Raw genomic sequence first — 15437 nt, 5'->3', positions numbered from 1 at the left:
CATCACTCCAGTCTCTGCCTTTGTGGAGTTCTCCTCTCTGTAGTCAAGTCTCCCTCTGCCTCCTTCTTATATGAACACTTACAGCTACATTTAGGGTCCATCTGGATAATCCAGGATAATCTCCCCATCTCAAGACCTGTAACTTAATTCCATCTGCCAAGTCCCTTTTACCATATACCATAAGGTAACATTCATACATAGCAGGGATTAGAACATGACTGTCTTTTGTTAGGGAGTGGAGGGGAGCAAGAGTTTGTGCCATTATTCAGCTCATCACCATATTCATGACTATTTTCTCACAATAAATTCCTAAAAGTGGACCTAGAAGGAGAAAGGGCCATCCTTAGGTTGCATGAAATATTCAGTGGTCAGTAGATAGAACTGGCATCTTTTTATTGCTGTTCCTTTAAGAGCCTTTCTTAGCTCTCCTAAGAGTCAGATCGGATGGGGAGGTGGGGTGTACATTGAAACCCCCATTACAGGAATCATTTAAAGTTAGCCTCTAGGAAGCTCGGGGCTAATGAGATAATTCCCATTAGGAGAGGAAGGAAATGAAGGTGGCCTGACATCCTTTCTGTCTCTAATTTATATGATTCACTGAAACCTCCCCCTCTTCCCCCGCACCCCCCTCCTTCGGCCGCCCCTTTGAATTCTGGTTCCCTGTCCACCGCCTCTGCCAGCCAGGGCTCTGGTTTTCAGCAAGCCCCAGCATGCCTGGGAGCCCAGGAGGGTTGCCTTCCGCTGAGATGAGGCATTTGGGCTCTTTTCTTGGCAGCTGTGCCAGAGAATCTACTCTTTGCCTCCTTCCTCTCTTTTCCCAGAGCCTTGCCCAGCTCTCCCCACCCCCACCCCTGCCCCAACAGGGATGGAACTGGTGCCTATAGGACCGCAGAAAAGAGAAAGGCTGTCAACAGAACACTGGCAGGCTCAGGGGACTTAGGGGCCAAAGCTGCAGAGAGGTTTTGTTTGCTTCCTTCCCCTACCCCCCAGTACTTTTTAGGGGGAGGAGAAAGAGAGAGAGAGGGAGAGAGAACAAAAAAAACACACACACACAAGAGAACAAGAGAGAGATCATTCTCTTCCTGTTTTGCTGTGCTGCCTACACTTTTGGTCAAAGTTCTCTGCAAACATGAAAATCCAGTTTGGGTCTTTAATTAGAAAAGTGTGAAGACTCCCAAAAACTTTAGGGTTTTTGAAGTTCAGATCAAACCCTGGAAACACATTTAGGGGCTGGAGAGAGAAAGAGAGAACGAACCTGAGAAGAGCAGAAAGGGAGAGCCCAATCTCATCTGCTCATCTATCGTATTGCTATCAGCTGTTACCCGTTTCATTTATTGGACACCGCCTTTCTTGTCTCAGACCTGCTGGGAGCAAATCTAATACCCACCAACCCCGTGCCCAAGAAGGGTCTCTGGCATTCAGAGGGCAGCATGGCTCTTCCTAGCCCCTGGTTTACTTCTTTTCTTCCTCTCACCCTCCCAGAGGGAGGCCATATGGTGGAGTCTTCCGAGTCAGGGCCAAGGGCCAGAGCGGCTCTGGCCCTGGGGACAGTCCAGCAGCCCTGATGTGCCGTGTGGGTGGCCTGTTCTGTGAACTTGCTGCCTGACCTCCCCGTGCCTCTGAGAGTCCAGCTGCAGCCTTGGGTAACAGCCTGGCCCCATCGTGATGGGAGGGTGCCGAGGCCCAGCTCCCCCGCTCACCTTGGCACAGATGCCACAAGCTGGCCAGGCCATGCGGGGCCAGGACCAGGCAGAACAGACAGAGCCCCCATAAGCATCGTTTCCAGTTGAGTTGGCCTATCTTGGCTCATAAGGCCGTGGTGTCTCTAATGAGAGTGAGACAGAGACAGACAAACCAGGGGTTCAAGGAAGAGAGAACACAAATTAGAAAGATGAAAGATACAAGGGAAAGATACAGGAATTGGATTTCTATGTAATGTAGCATGAAATAATAGCCAAGCTAGAGTTTGGATTAGTCTTAGCTGTTTTGGAATAACGCCTTTATCAGTAGCTGAGCTAAATCATTCATGGTGAGGGTGTCTTAAGTGCCCTGCTCATGACTCCTGCCTTCATTACCTCCTCCCTGCATGTGGACACAAGTTCTCAGAACTTTTAGGGGTGGTTGAGGGAATACAGAAGGAGGCGAGGTAAGGGTTAATCTAAATGTTACAAACAATTTTATTGATTTAAAAAGGAAATAAAAGGAGTAATGGAAGATGGATCTGGGCTTTATTGTACACATTTTAGGAATGGTTTATAGCAGGAAAATAACCACGGAAGTGGCTTAATGTCCTTCCTCTTCAGAAATGTGCTGACTGTATTTTTGAAATGGAGATAATGCCATAGGGAAATAGAGTAATAAGAACAAATAGGCCGGGCATGGTGGCTTACGCCTGCAATCCCAGCACTTTGGGAGGTCGAGGTGGGCAGATCATGAGGTCAAGAGATTGAGACTATCCTGGCCAATGTGATGAAACCCTGTCTCTACTAAAACTACAAAAATTAGCTGGGCATGGTGGTGCACGCCTGTAGTCCCAGCTACTTGGGAGGCTGAAGCAGGAGAATTGCTTGAACTCGGGAGGTAGAGGTTGCAGTGAGCCGAGATTGTGCCATTGCACTCCACCCTGGCAACAGACAGAGACTCCATCTCAAAAAAAAAAAATTAACTGAGTCTTTAGTACTTAACTCAGTCCTCACAACAAGCCTAGAAATTATCCCTGTTTTACAGATGGGTTCAAGAGATTTGAGTTAACTTGCCCAGGAGCCTACGACTCCTAAGAGGCTAACTAACCCAGGACTGGAACCCTGATCTGACTTCGTATCATTAAGCTGTGGGATCTCTGAGAATTGCCACCTGAAGTGTTTTCCTGTTGGTAGGAATGAGTGGGTTCATGTTCTAAGGGCCTCCCATGCTTTAAAATGACTAGCTTGTGCTGCTAGCGATCCATTCATTTGTTCATTCATTCATTCGTTTGCCTCTTCTTTGCCAGACAGTGAGCTTGGTACCCTCAACACAAGAAGAAAAACATGGCTGCTACTGCAGACTGCAGCTGACCGGGTCGACCTACACTACTGGGTTGGGGAACATCAGGAGGCGAGCAGGCTGCCAGCACCCACAGTCTGGGGACACATGCTCTTTCTCTCCCATATCAATGGGCAGTCCTGCTCGGTGACCGAGATCCAAACAACTCAGAGGTCCCACTGTGTCCTCACTGCAGACTGACTGCTGGCTCTCAAACATCTGGGTGGGCAGTAGAGACTAACAGGGAACTTTAGGGACCAAGGGAAGAGGACTTAGCAGTTTATCCCTCATGAGGAGAGAGTGGAATCAGCAACCGTCTCTCTGGAACTTCACTCCTGGCCTGATTCCCAAAGGGGAGAAGAGCTCCTGCCTGGTCTCAAAGTCACTGTTTCTCTCTCCCCCTCGATCCCCATTGTTGCAGCAGGGCCAGGACTCTGTCCGGCCAGGTCCCCCACTTGTTCTAAATGGGTCATCTGCAGAAAGAGAAGGAAAGGCCTTATGATTGGCTGTTGGATGGCCCCTGAGGGACGTAGTGCATGAGAAGGAGAGGGAGGGCAGAAGGGAGTCTGGGACTGGGGTACCTATTATCTTTAAAGTCCATCTTTTGGCACAGTCCACTGGGACAAACAAGGGATCCAGGTCGGCTGGTTCGGAAGGGTCTTTGATCTACCTATAAGTTAATGCTTTTCAATGGAGAACCGCAAAGCAGCCCCACCCAGGGCCTCGGAGATAACAGGCTGGTGCAATCACAAACCACCGGCCTCTTGATAATGCCGGGTTTTATTGAGGTCTGGTTTTTGCCCATTGGGAACACATCCGGCAAGCATCAAAGGGAGCAGGCGTCACCCTGTGCAAAGAATCGTGGGCCCTCAGGTGCGTGCACCTTGGGTTGCGTGTGTGGTGTGTGTGCACAAGCTGGCCCGTTGGCAATTACCTTTCTGTAGATCAGAGGCCACCAGCCCCAGAGGGGCCTCGACAACTCATGAACTCTGTTCCCTCATTCTGGATGGTCCAGCTCCTAAGATGTCCTTGAAAATGGTAACTTAGCATCTTAAGTAGGAGGGTCACTCTTGTGTCGTTGAGTCCCTGACTCGACATCCCAAAGGCAGTTGGTGTGAGAAGTTTAATGGTGAAGTGAGGTGGACACTCAGAGGAGACAAAACCTAAAAGCTTATCAGACTTGTTCCTTTGCAGTCTTTTGAAGGTTTTTGCGTGGAAAGTTGCCCTTTGGCAATGGAAGAGTTAATGGGTGAACTGGGGGAGCTGTGGTCCTGGGGGAAGGGTCATCCCCACTCACCCCCAGGCTGTGCCTCTTGGCTGCCTCATATTTTATCTGGGCAGTCAGGATGCTGTGCACTGCGTATTGGCCTCTGGAGACCAGCGCAGAGAAGCACCACAATACAAACAGAACATCTGGAAGCTTTTTAAGGTTTGTTTTTTAACACGTTTGCAAGAGTCAGGACATTTGCACACGAGGTTTACTGGCTGGAGGGAACCCAGGGACTTGAGTCAAGTGGGAGATCTCTGACTTTGTGAGGAGGGGGTGGTGAGGGTAAGGAAAGGAATGTGGGCCGGGTGCAGTGGCTCACGCCTGTAATCCCAGCACTTTGGGAGGCCGAGGCAGGCAGATCACCTGAGGTCAAGAGTTCGAGACCAGCCTGGCCAACATGGTGAAACCCCGTCTCTACTAAAAATACAAAAAAAAAAAAAATTAGCTGGGCGTGGTGGCGGGCGCCTGTTGTCCCAGCTACTCGGGAGGCTGCGGCAGGAGAGAATGGCATGAACCCGGGAGGCGGAGCTTGCAGTGAGCCGAGATGTCGCCACTGCACTCCTACACTCCAGCCTGGGCGACAGAGCAAGACTCCGTCTAAAAAAAAAATTATATATATAAATTAGCTGGGCATGGTGGCACGTGCCTGTAATCCCAGCTACTCGGGAGGCTGAGGCAGGAGAATCGCTTTAACCCAGGAGGCGGAGGTTGCAGTGAGCTGAGATCGCTCCACTGCACTCCAGCCTGGGTGACAAGAGCAAAACGACGTCTCAAAAAAAGAAAGAAGAAGGTGGGAACACTGGAAGCAACAAGGTCCGATATTCTTCAGACTCACTTGTTGCAGTGACCTGTTAGAAATCCTTAGGCACAGAAAAGGAACCTGGAACAGAATCCTGGGTTCCTTGTCTTTCTGATCTTGCTGGTATGGAGCAATTGGACTTCTTCCTTGTCCCAATCAGCTGCAGTAAAAGGACTGAAAGAATAGAAGGCAAATCCCTTGGGAAAGAATGGACATGCTGGCCCTAAGGCCTCTGGGAGACATGCTTTATAGACTGGTACTTGTTCCTTTATCTTTCCATCTGGGCTAGCCAGGTGGGGCTGAAAATGTAGAGTGCAGGGAAGCCATTGATCCTGGTCCTGCAGTGACTTGGTACACCTGAGAGAGTGAGAGCCGGTTGGCTTCCTCCTCTTCTCCTCCTCTTCTCTACACCCCCTTGCCTCCCCATACTGACATCTTGGACTTAATGATTTAGGCCAAGGGAAACAAGGAAAAGCTCGGCTCAGCATTTTAGCAGAGCAGGCTGGGAATGAAATAATGAAGAAAAAATCATTCCCGGCAGGAGAAAGAATTTATACGGGACTTAATCTTTCTTTTTAAGGAGAGGGCATCTGCTTGTTCATCCCTCCCTCATTCTTGGTCACTGGTTTCTCGTTTAATTCTTCCTTCTCCGCTCCACCTCCTTTATGGCCCCATTGCCAAGCTTATTGTCAGGGCTCCATTAAATATATGTGAAATCTGTGCTTGCTCGGAGAGTATCCTTGTGTCCGTGGAGTTTATCTTGAAAGAGGCTCACGGTCACATGGCTGCCTTTATTAACACAGTTCTTTTCGTGGGATGAGCTAATGCTTAGCACCTCGTGGGAGCTGGCTTATTGTTTGCTGCTTATTAGGGGAGGAAACTGAGGCTTTGTGTGGTTATTTATGTGAGAGACTGAAAGGTGTCCACCCTGCTCTTATGGGAAATGAGGTGACACAGCTGCCAGGAATTCCACCCCGTCTAGTCACCCATCTGGCAGGTACAACGTTGGTTCCCAAGTCTACCCCAGCCACTCTTATTACAGTTTTTGCTTTGGAACCTCTTATGTCCTGCTCACGATCAGGATTCAGTACCTTCACCAGCTCGGAGCACACAGTTCCTCTTCTGGCTGGCTGCCCCTCTGCAATGAGCGATTCTTAACGTTGGCTCATCATTGGACTCAGCCAGGGAGTTTTCACTGCTGTCTCCGTCCTGCCCTCATAGATTCTGCCTTAACTGGGTTGGGATGAGGCTGAGACAGTGGAATTTTGAAAAGCTTCCTAGATGATTCTATAGCGTAGCCAAGGTTAAGAATCACTCCTTTGGGACAGTGTTTCTACACTGGGGACACTTTTACTGTCCGCTCCCCCCATCCCAGGCATACCCCGATGTCTGAGACATTTTTGATGATCACGCCTAGGATCAGGTTGGGGGGGCTCTGGCATCTAGTGAGTAGAGGCTGGGGATGGCACTGAACATCGCACAATGCACAGGACAGTTTCCCACAACCAAGAATTGTCCCACCCCAAGCATGCCTGGTTGAGAAATCTTGCTCTAGACTAGTGGTTCTCACACTTGAGTTTGCATCAGAATCACCTGGAGAGCTTATTAAAGCAAATTGCTGGGCTGCACTCTCAGAGTTTTTTATTCAGTAAATCTGGAGTGGAGCTCAGGAACTTGCATTCCTAACAAGTTCCCAGGTGATGTCAAGCCTGTTGATCAGGGCTACAGTTTGAGAACCATTGTCTTTGAGTGACTCTGAATCCTACTTGCCTATATCTGTGATATATTGTACCCATGATGATTACTAAAAATCCAAGACAACGGGCTGGGCACGGTGGCTCACGCCTGTAATCCCAGCACCTTGGGAGGCCGAGGCAGGTGGATCACTTGAGGCCAGGAGTTCGAGACCAGCCTGGCCAATATGGTGAAACCCCACCTCTACTAAGAATACAAAAATTAGCTGGGCATGTTTTACACACCTGTAATTCCAGATACTCGGGAGGCTGAGGCAGGAGAATCACTTGAACCCGGAAGCCAGAGGTTGCAGTGAGCTGAGATCGTGCCACTGCACTCCAGCCTGGGTGAGGCTCTGTCTAAAAAAAATTAAAAAATCCAAGACAACACAACAATGACTTAACTAAGACAGAAGAGCATTTCTCTCTCACATAGAAATCCAGAGGGAGGCCATTTAAGGCTAACGTGATAGCTGTGGAGTTGTCAGCCATCTAGGCTCCCATCTTCTTGTTAGACCATCTGACTGCATGCCTTCCATTTTCCATGTCCCTGAGTCCAAGATGATTGCTGGAGCACCAGCCATCATGTCCTCATTGAAAGCAGAAGATAGTAAAGGCAGGCAAGTAAAAACTGGGGTCCTTCCAGCACCTTTTGAAGCAGCCTCCCCAGAAGTCCTGCAGCACTTCTGCTTTAATCTCCTTGGCCAGATCTTGGTCACATGGTCATATCTCACTTACAGGAAGGCTGGGAAATGTAGTCTTTTTACTCTGGGCTGCAATGTGTGACCTCCAAATTAGAGTTCTGTTACCAAGAGGAAAAGGTAGAATAGATACGGGAGTGGCCAACTAACAGATTATGCTCATCTGTGCACACCTACCCTTTCCTAAGGGTTGTGGTATATTTGGCATCTACTATGTGCCAGTTGCTTTTCATGTATTATCTCATTTAATCCTAAGAGCTTTGCAAGGTGGATAATAATATCTCTATTTTGCAATGATGAAACTGAGGCTTTCAGAGATGAAGCCACCTGCCCAAGTTATCAGTCAGCAAATGGTTTAATTTAATATTCCACTTCGAAGCCAGGGCCACTTCTTGCCTTAGATGCTCTCACAGACCTGCTCTTTTCTTGCTGAGGCTGCAGGGTGTTGGTTTGAGCTTTCCAAGCCAAATTCCAGCTCCCACCCCTTTTGCCCAGCTCCCCTTCACTGTTACCAATATCTCTCCTGTGATACTCTCTTCAAAAGGCTCTCGGAAAATACACTGTATTGACAAGATTAGTTTCTTATTGCTGGTGTGATAAATGACCACAAACTCAGTGGTCAGAATTGAATTGGAGAACACCCAGCAGGTGTCCGCAGCTCCGTGTCGGGGGGATAATCCCCACAGATTTGGTCACCAACATCTTCTGTGTTGATTGTTGTGGGGTGAGAGCAGAGGAAGAGCATGGTTGGAGAGAGTTTTCCCTGCACAGTCACGATGAGGGCTCAGAGGGACTGACAAGGAAGAAGATGGTTCTCCAGCTTGAAGAACTCAGAGAAACACGTTTAGTGGTTTATTCTAAAGGCTGTTACGAAGGCTACAGGTGAAGAGATGCATAGGGTGAGGTGTGGGGGAAGGGGTGTGGAGCTTCCATGCCCTTCCTGGATGCTCCACCCTCTAGGAACCTCCATGTGCTCAGCTATCTGGAAGCTCCCCAGAGAACCCTGTCCTCTTGGGGTTTTATGGAAGCTTCATGACATCAGTATTCCTTCCCCAAGGGTATAGGGCGGGTCCCACTCTGGGGAGGGTCTCAAGACCTATAGTCAGAAAGGTGGGGAAGATTAGTCCTGCCTTGGGGAAGAGTAGTGGCTTAAAACAACACAAATTCATTCTTTCACAGTTCTGGAGACCAGCTTCACTGAGCAAAAGTCCAGGCATTTGCGGGGCTTCCTTTTGGAAGTTCTAGGGGAGAATCTGTTTTCTTTGACCCCTTCCTTGAATCCTTCCAACCTCTTGCTTCCATTATCACACTGCCTACTACCTCTCTGGGATCAGATCTCCCTCTGCCTCTCTCTTATAAAGACACTTGTGATCACAGTTAGGGCCTACCTGGATAGTCCAGGCCAACTTCTCAAGATCCTTAATCACATCTGCACAGGCCTTTTTGCCATATGAGGTAGGATTCACAGCTTGCAGGGATCAGGATGTGGATATCTTTGGGGGCTACTATTCAGCCCCCAACAGGAGCCCTCTTGCTACTGTTCTTCCATTTCTTGTCCCCATCTTGTTTTTCCAAACACAGAATGTACATAGATTTCACTTCTGTCTGGGTTTTTTTTAAAAAGGCCAGAAACATGGTCTACAGGGCAAGGCGATGTGTTGGGAGGGTTTGTCTAATCAACTCCCAGTGGCCATAGCAACAGACATGAAAATATTCAAGTGGAAAGGGACTGGGGGTGGAGGGGAGGGTATGGAAGGATCCTGCCCTAGAGGGGCCTGTGTCACCTCAGTCAGGTGACTTAACCTGTGGAGTGATGTACGATGCAGAAGCATAATCAGTAGCTATGGTAGTTCCGTAGTGAGCTTTGCAAACCTTCCCTGTAATTCTAGGGGATCAGATCTCTAGATGCCTTCTAATTCCTGCTCCTCCTATGGTCTTTCTCTAGGCTAATAGAGGTGTGTCTTTAGTGCAATACAAATGCCATATCTAGAAGAGTTTGATTTGTGGGAAGGAGGGAGAGTTAGGATCTGCTTATGGCCTAACCTCATTTTCCTCCCTTGTGTGGATTCCCTCATCCCCCCACACACCCCTTGGCTGGGCCAGCCCGGCTGGGATGAGAGTCTGGGGTGTTGTATGTTTTGCTTTTTATTTTATTTTGCAAATGCCTCACAGCATTCCCCTCTGTGTTTAATGTCCCACTGCCAAGTGCATGCAGTTGCCCGGCAACAAGAAGGAAGTCCCTGGGTGATTCACCCGGCTGTTGCCAATTAATTTGCGAGCTGCATGCATCTCCCAGGGGAAAAGGGCTCTCTCCGAGACAGCTCAGAGGGCCGCTAACCAGGTGGAGAAACGAAACCAGAGGAAGGTCAGCAGAACTTTGGGTTTGTGTGGGGTGTTTTCAGGTCCAAATGAAAGGGTGTGTCCAGAGGGCCCTGGCAACACCTGTGGCAAAGACTCCTGGCTTCCTTCTTGGCCACCAATCAGAGAGCTGCCCGGAGCACACAAGCACTTCTGTGTCTGCACATTGGTTGCCTTTTTGATTTTTCATCCTTTTATTTTTTAGTTGACTCTAAAATGCAGACTCTCCTGTCCCAGTTCATCTGCAGAGAAATGTCTTGAACCATTTTTCTGCTTGTCAGTCCCTCTGGGCTCTCATTATGACTGTGTAGGGAAAACTCTCTCCAACCATGCTTTTCCTCTGCCCTCACACTACAACAATCAACACGGAAGACACTGGTGACCGAATGTGTGCAGGTTTCTCCCTGACACCAATTCAACTCTGATACCATCTACCTGGAGATAGCATCAGATCCCATGGGTTGAGGACTCAGTACCCAAGACTGCCCCCTCCTCCCCAGACACCAGTGGCCAGTCCGGGCCTCTGGAACTTCTCACCGACCAGCTTTAAGTTGGGGTTCCCATGACTCCCCTCTTTGGGTTCAATTAATTTGCTGGAGCAGCTCACAGAACTCAGGGAAACACATTTAGTGGTTTATTCTAAAGGCTGTTACAAAGGATACAGGTGAAGAGATGCATAGGGTGAGGTGTGGGGGAAGGGGCACTGGGCTTCCCTGTCCTCCCTGGATGCTCCACCCTCCAGGAACTTCCATGTGCCCAGCTATCTGGAAGCTCCCTGAAGAACCCTGACTTCTTGGGGTTTCATGGAAGCTTCATGACGTCAGCATTCCTTCCCCAAGGTATAGGCCAGATTCCTCTCTGGGGAGGGTCTCATGAGTCAGAAAGGTGGGGAAGATTAGAGTCCTGTCTTGGAGCAGGTGTAAGGAGGGCAGGAGAGGGATTCTGTTTCCTGAGGCCCAACATTATAGCAAAAGACTGTAACAAGGGCTGTGGGAGTTATGAGCTAGGAACTTAGGACGAAAACCCGTGTGTGTGTGTGTGTGTGTGTGTGTGTGTCTATAAAATAACACCACAGTGTCATTATCTCATCTCTGGCCACTGGTGCCCTTCTCTCTGGGTTTCCTGGCCACTGCACACATCCCCACCAAGGCCTCAGCTAGAGCCCTCATGAAGGAGAGTTCCTTTGCACCAGGTTGAGTGGGGCCCCCAGGTCTTTTGAGGGACAGAAGGGGGCCTGTTGGTTTCCAAATGCCCCCAGAATCCATCGTGCATTTCCCTCAAGGCCTTGCTGTCCTCTGGCCCCATACTTGCCTAAGGAAACCTTTGATCCATGTTATGCCTCCATTATGGCCTGTGAGGGTGGGGTTTGCCTGTCTGGCTGATTCCTGTATCCACAGCATCTAATCCAATATGGTACTTGTGAATGCATGGATTTGTGGTTGCCCAGGTATTCCTTGTGGGTTGATAGTGATTGCTAGAATCAGAGACCCAGAGGGCAGCCTCTTTGGTAAGGCCTATGTTATCTGTATCTGTGAATAGGCCTGATATGGTTTGGCTTTGTGTCCCCACCCAAATCTCATCTTGAATTGTAATCCCCATAATCCCCAGGCGTGGAGGGAGGAATCTGGTGGGAGGTGATTGGATCATGGGGGTGGGTTCCCCCATGCTGTTCTCATGATAGTGAGTGAGTTCTTATAAGATCTGATGATTTTACAAGTGTCTGGCCTTTCCCCTGCTTGCTCTTCTCTCTCCTACCGCCATGTGAGAAAGGTCCTTGCCTCCTCTTTGCCTTCCGTCACGATTGTAAGTTTCCTGAGGCCTCCCCAGCCATGTAGAACTGAGAGTCAATTAAACCTCTCTCCTTTGCAAATTACCCAGTCTCAGGTATTTCTTTATAGTGGTGTGAAAACAGACTAATACAAGGCCCCTGACTTGCACTGCTAAGACTCATCAGTTTTAAAATAGGGCACTCTCCTGAAGGCATTTGGTGCTATTCAATATATTTGTTACTCAGTAATGGAAGGTAATGTTGGGGGGTGAACATCAAGGAAAGTATCGTGAGTCCAACTCCATCTTAATTTATTTGCTATCAGAATTAGGGAAAAATAAATATATTTAATGGTGTCTTACCATTTCCTCTGAGCTATCCACTCTGAGTAAGTTCCTAATTTATTGTTAAGGGTGTTTCAGAAGCAGAGAGAAGTTCCTAGTAAATCCTAAACATTAGGATTAGGGACCAGAGCCCTGCTGTTCTGTAGCAAGAACACCGGCACCCTCTGTGCCTCGGCTTTCCACTATAAAGTGGGTGATCTACCACCCCCATGCTCCCTGCCCCATAAATCACAGAAATAATAGTGACTGGCTGAAAAACAGAATTTTCCACTTCCTCTGGACTGGCTGCGCTCAGTGGCATTTAAAAAAATCAGCTCTGGATTTCGTAGTGGGATTTGTGTAGGAGGGTTCCTGGTGATGATTCAGTGGATGGATAGTTCCTTGAGAGGTATAAATAGGCATTCCCCCACACCCACCCCCGACACTTAACTAAAATACTGCTTTTTGAAGTATATGTTCTGTTCAACAGCTAAAGCATTATAAATCAAAGACTGCAATGTGATGCTAGCCCCTGAAAGGGCAGAAGCTAGAATCTTATTCTCATGCTGTTTTTTGGTCTACAGGATGGGAAGGACTGATCCACATTCCTACCAGGAAGTTTAACGGAACCCCCGCGTGCCACCTGGACCCCCTGGAAGGACCTGGCTAAGGCTGGACCACCTCTTGAGAGGCAGGAGCTCCGGATTTGATCAAGAATTCTTTGCTGAGCATGGTGCCTCATGCCTATAATCCCAACACTTTGGGAGGCCAATGTGGGAGGATCTCTTGAGCCCAGGAGTTCAAGACTAGCCTGGGCAACACAGAGAGACCCCATCTCTAAAAAAATAATAATAATAAAATAAAAAATTAGCAGGGCATGGTGGCATGTGCCTGTAGTCCCAGCTACCCAGGAGGCTGAGGCAAGAGGATGGCTGGAGCCTGGGATGTTGAGGCTGCAATGAACTGTGATTACCCCACTGCACTCCAGCCTGGGCAAAAGAGCGAGAGACCCTGTCTCAAATAATAATAATACTAATCATCATCATCATCATCATCATCATCATCTTATTTTGGAGAATAAAGAGACCTCTGGATTTGAGGTGCCATTTGGGTAGAAAGAAAAGACCTTTACACCGAGAAATAGTCTGTGTTGACCTGAAGGAGCAGAGGAATGCATCGCTGGAGGTGACCTACAGTTGAAGAAGACTCATTATGACAGACCTTGTCCTTCTTCCTTGTGGAAAGTGTTTCCTCTGCTGCTACTGCTCATGAGACTCTTCCCCCTCCCTGTCCCAGGGAACCAAAGGGCTTTCTACCACACCCTTTCTTGCCCCCCGCCTCCCATGTCTGCTGTGCCTTTGTACTCAGCAATTCTTGTTTGCTCCATTATCTTCCAGCCGGATACAGAGTGAATAGTTAACCACACTTAGGTCAAATAGGATCTAAATTTTTGTTCCTGCTCCGTGTAAAGAGGCCAGTGTTTGTGTGTTGCAAGCAGCCTTGGAATAGTAACTCTTCTCATTTGTTTGGGATCTGGCCACCAAGTTCCAGAATGATACACGGATCAGTGCAGAAGTTCATCAGGCTCTCGGACCTTAGGGCTGTTGGAGAAGGCTTCAGCAGCAGAACTGATGGTGAAGGCTCGTGTTCTCCATCCTCAACTTTCTTTGCTTGGATCATACACAAGAATACATTTGGAAGGGCAAAAAATGAACACTGTTGTTCATTGCAGCCGTGTTTTGTGACACAGATGCACAGTCTGCTGTGAAGACCTTCTCTCAAGTGGCAGTTGGGAGTCCATGCCAGATCATGGTGCTTCATGAGAGGCTAACAGCTATCAGGGGTTGTGGCACTTAGTGAGGACTCTCCTCCCCCAGTGTGTGCTGATGACACACACACACCTGACAATAGCTTGAGTCTTCTCTGTTCCTTTTACTCTGTAGCCACCATACACATGATTTAAAACCCTTTCTAAATATCTATCATGGTTCATCCTTGTCCAAATGCAGAGTCAGAGCTATTTGTACTTCATTATTATTTCCAAGGCAAATAGATGGCTTTCTTTTTGCAAAAATAATTAAAGTTTTTTGTATGTTGCAGTTGCTATGCTTGTATGACCATTTAGTGAATTTGGTGTCTTCTAAATAGAACAGTGGAGTCCTTGTGGACATGTCAGATTCATCACAAAATGATTGAGGAGAACCTCTTGGAGATGTTTAGAGCTATTGAAATTTACAGATTGTTGATGGGTTTTCACCTTTTCCTTCCTTTCTTGACACACAGTTACAGGCATTGTATTCCTTGGATTCCTACAGGTGTCAAGGAACAGAGATCCACTTACGTTAACTTCATAAATCCTGGTTTATTCAAAAGTCATAGTGATAGTAAGGTAGACAGGAAATAGTCCCAGCCACTGCCTAGCTAAGCCTTTTCAAAAAGCCCAAGGTCATTCAGCAGATGCAGAAGCACTAGTTGGTTTTCAAAGATAACAAAAGCAATACCATCATGGTCATTTTGATCCTCTGTTCAGCAGCAGGGTTCGCTCTCCTGACTTTAGAATTCTGCCATCGTGATGAGCTGAAGGTAACCAATGGTCCCAGTTTGCCCAGGACTAAAGGGTTTCTTGGGATGAAGGACATTCAGTGCTAAACCTGGGACAGTCCTGGGAAAACTGGGAAAACTGGTCACCCTCCTGGGTGACTCAACGACCATGCCTCTACTTTGTTACTTACTATTAACTGACTGATGCTGTTGACTGGTTTAGCCAATCTGCATTCAGAGCTTTTGCGTCTGGTTACTTCATTGGCCCTCAGGCAGCCACAGATGGATGCTATTGGATCAGGCACCAATGCTGACCAAATCAATTGTTTCCAGGATGGTAGGGTTGTATGAAGAACCAACTGAGACCATGTCCTTCTGAGTGTTGTGGATGGTGGGCATGGCAGGCCTTCAAGGTATCAGGGATTCCTCTCCAATACAGCCTTACTTACAAAGGAGAAACTAACTTTCTCATGAAAAACAAAACAGTTCATTAAGAAACAAAACTAACACAGCCACTGGGAACTGAGGAAGAGAGACTGTAACGTGTGTGCAAGCACACACACACACACACATGCATACACATGCTGTCTGTAGAATCATGAGCCAGGATTCCAAATCTGCATCTTTGCTAGACAGAGATCAAGAACTAAAACCTTTGGGATGGTGTTGTCTGGGAAGCAAAGGAGTTGGCTAGAGGACTTCCTGAAATTCCTTTGAACTCTAGAATCCTTTAAAATATCAAGGGTGTGTAAACTGGGGCTAAGTATGTACATTCTCTCTAAAGGCTCCTAGATAACCTTTGAGTTCAATTCAGTGTGGAGTGGGGCCTCCCAGCTTATACTTACCTTTCTAGACACTGACTTTTATCTGGGATGAGGGAGCAGAATTTGGAGGTGGTGGTCAGGGTGGGGGTAGGGAGGGGA

The 15437-nt window shown here is 48.0% G+C and overlaps 1 long non-coding RNA gene across 1 annotated transcript in view; it reads left to right on the top strand.

Annotated features, from left to right (window-relative positions):
* LOC454852 (uncharacterized) overlaps positions 1–14088 on the top strand; it is a 189790-nt gene extending 175702 nt beyond the window's left edge. Inside the window, exon 3 of the long non-coding RNA XR_010153373.1 lies at positions 12558–14088. This is a non-coding gene — a long non-coding RNA (uncharacterized LOC454852). The remainder of the gene's footprint in view (positions 1–12557) is intronic.
* Positions 14089–15437: the final 1349 nt, after the last annotated feature.

Source organism: Pan troglodytes, chromosome 19 (genome assembly GCF_028858775.2).
Source record: "Pan troglodytes isolate AG18354 chromosome 19, NHGRI_mPanTro3-v2.0_pri, whole genome shotgun sequence".
NCBI lineage: Eukaryota > Metazoa > Chordata > Mammalia > Primates > Hominidae > Pan > Pan troglodytes.
Note: the sequence above shows the minus strand (reverse complement) of the source record. Positions and strands in the feature narration are given on the sequence as shown.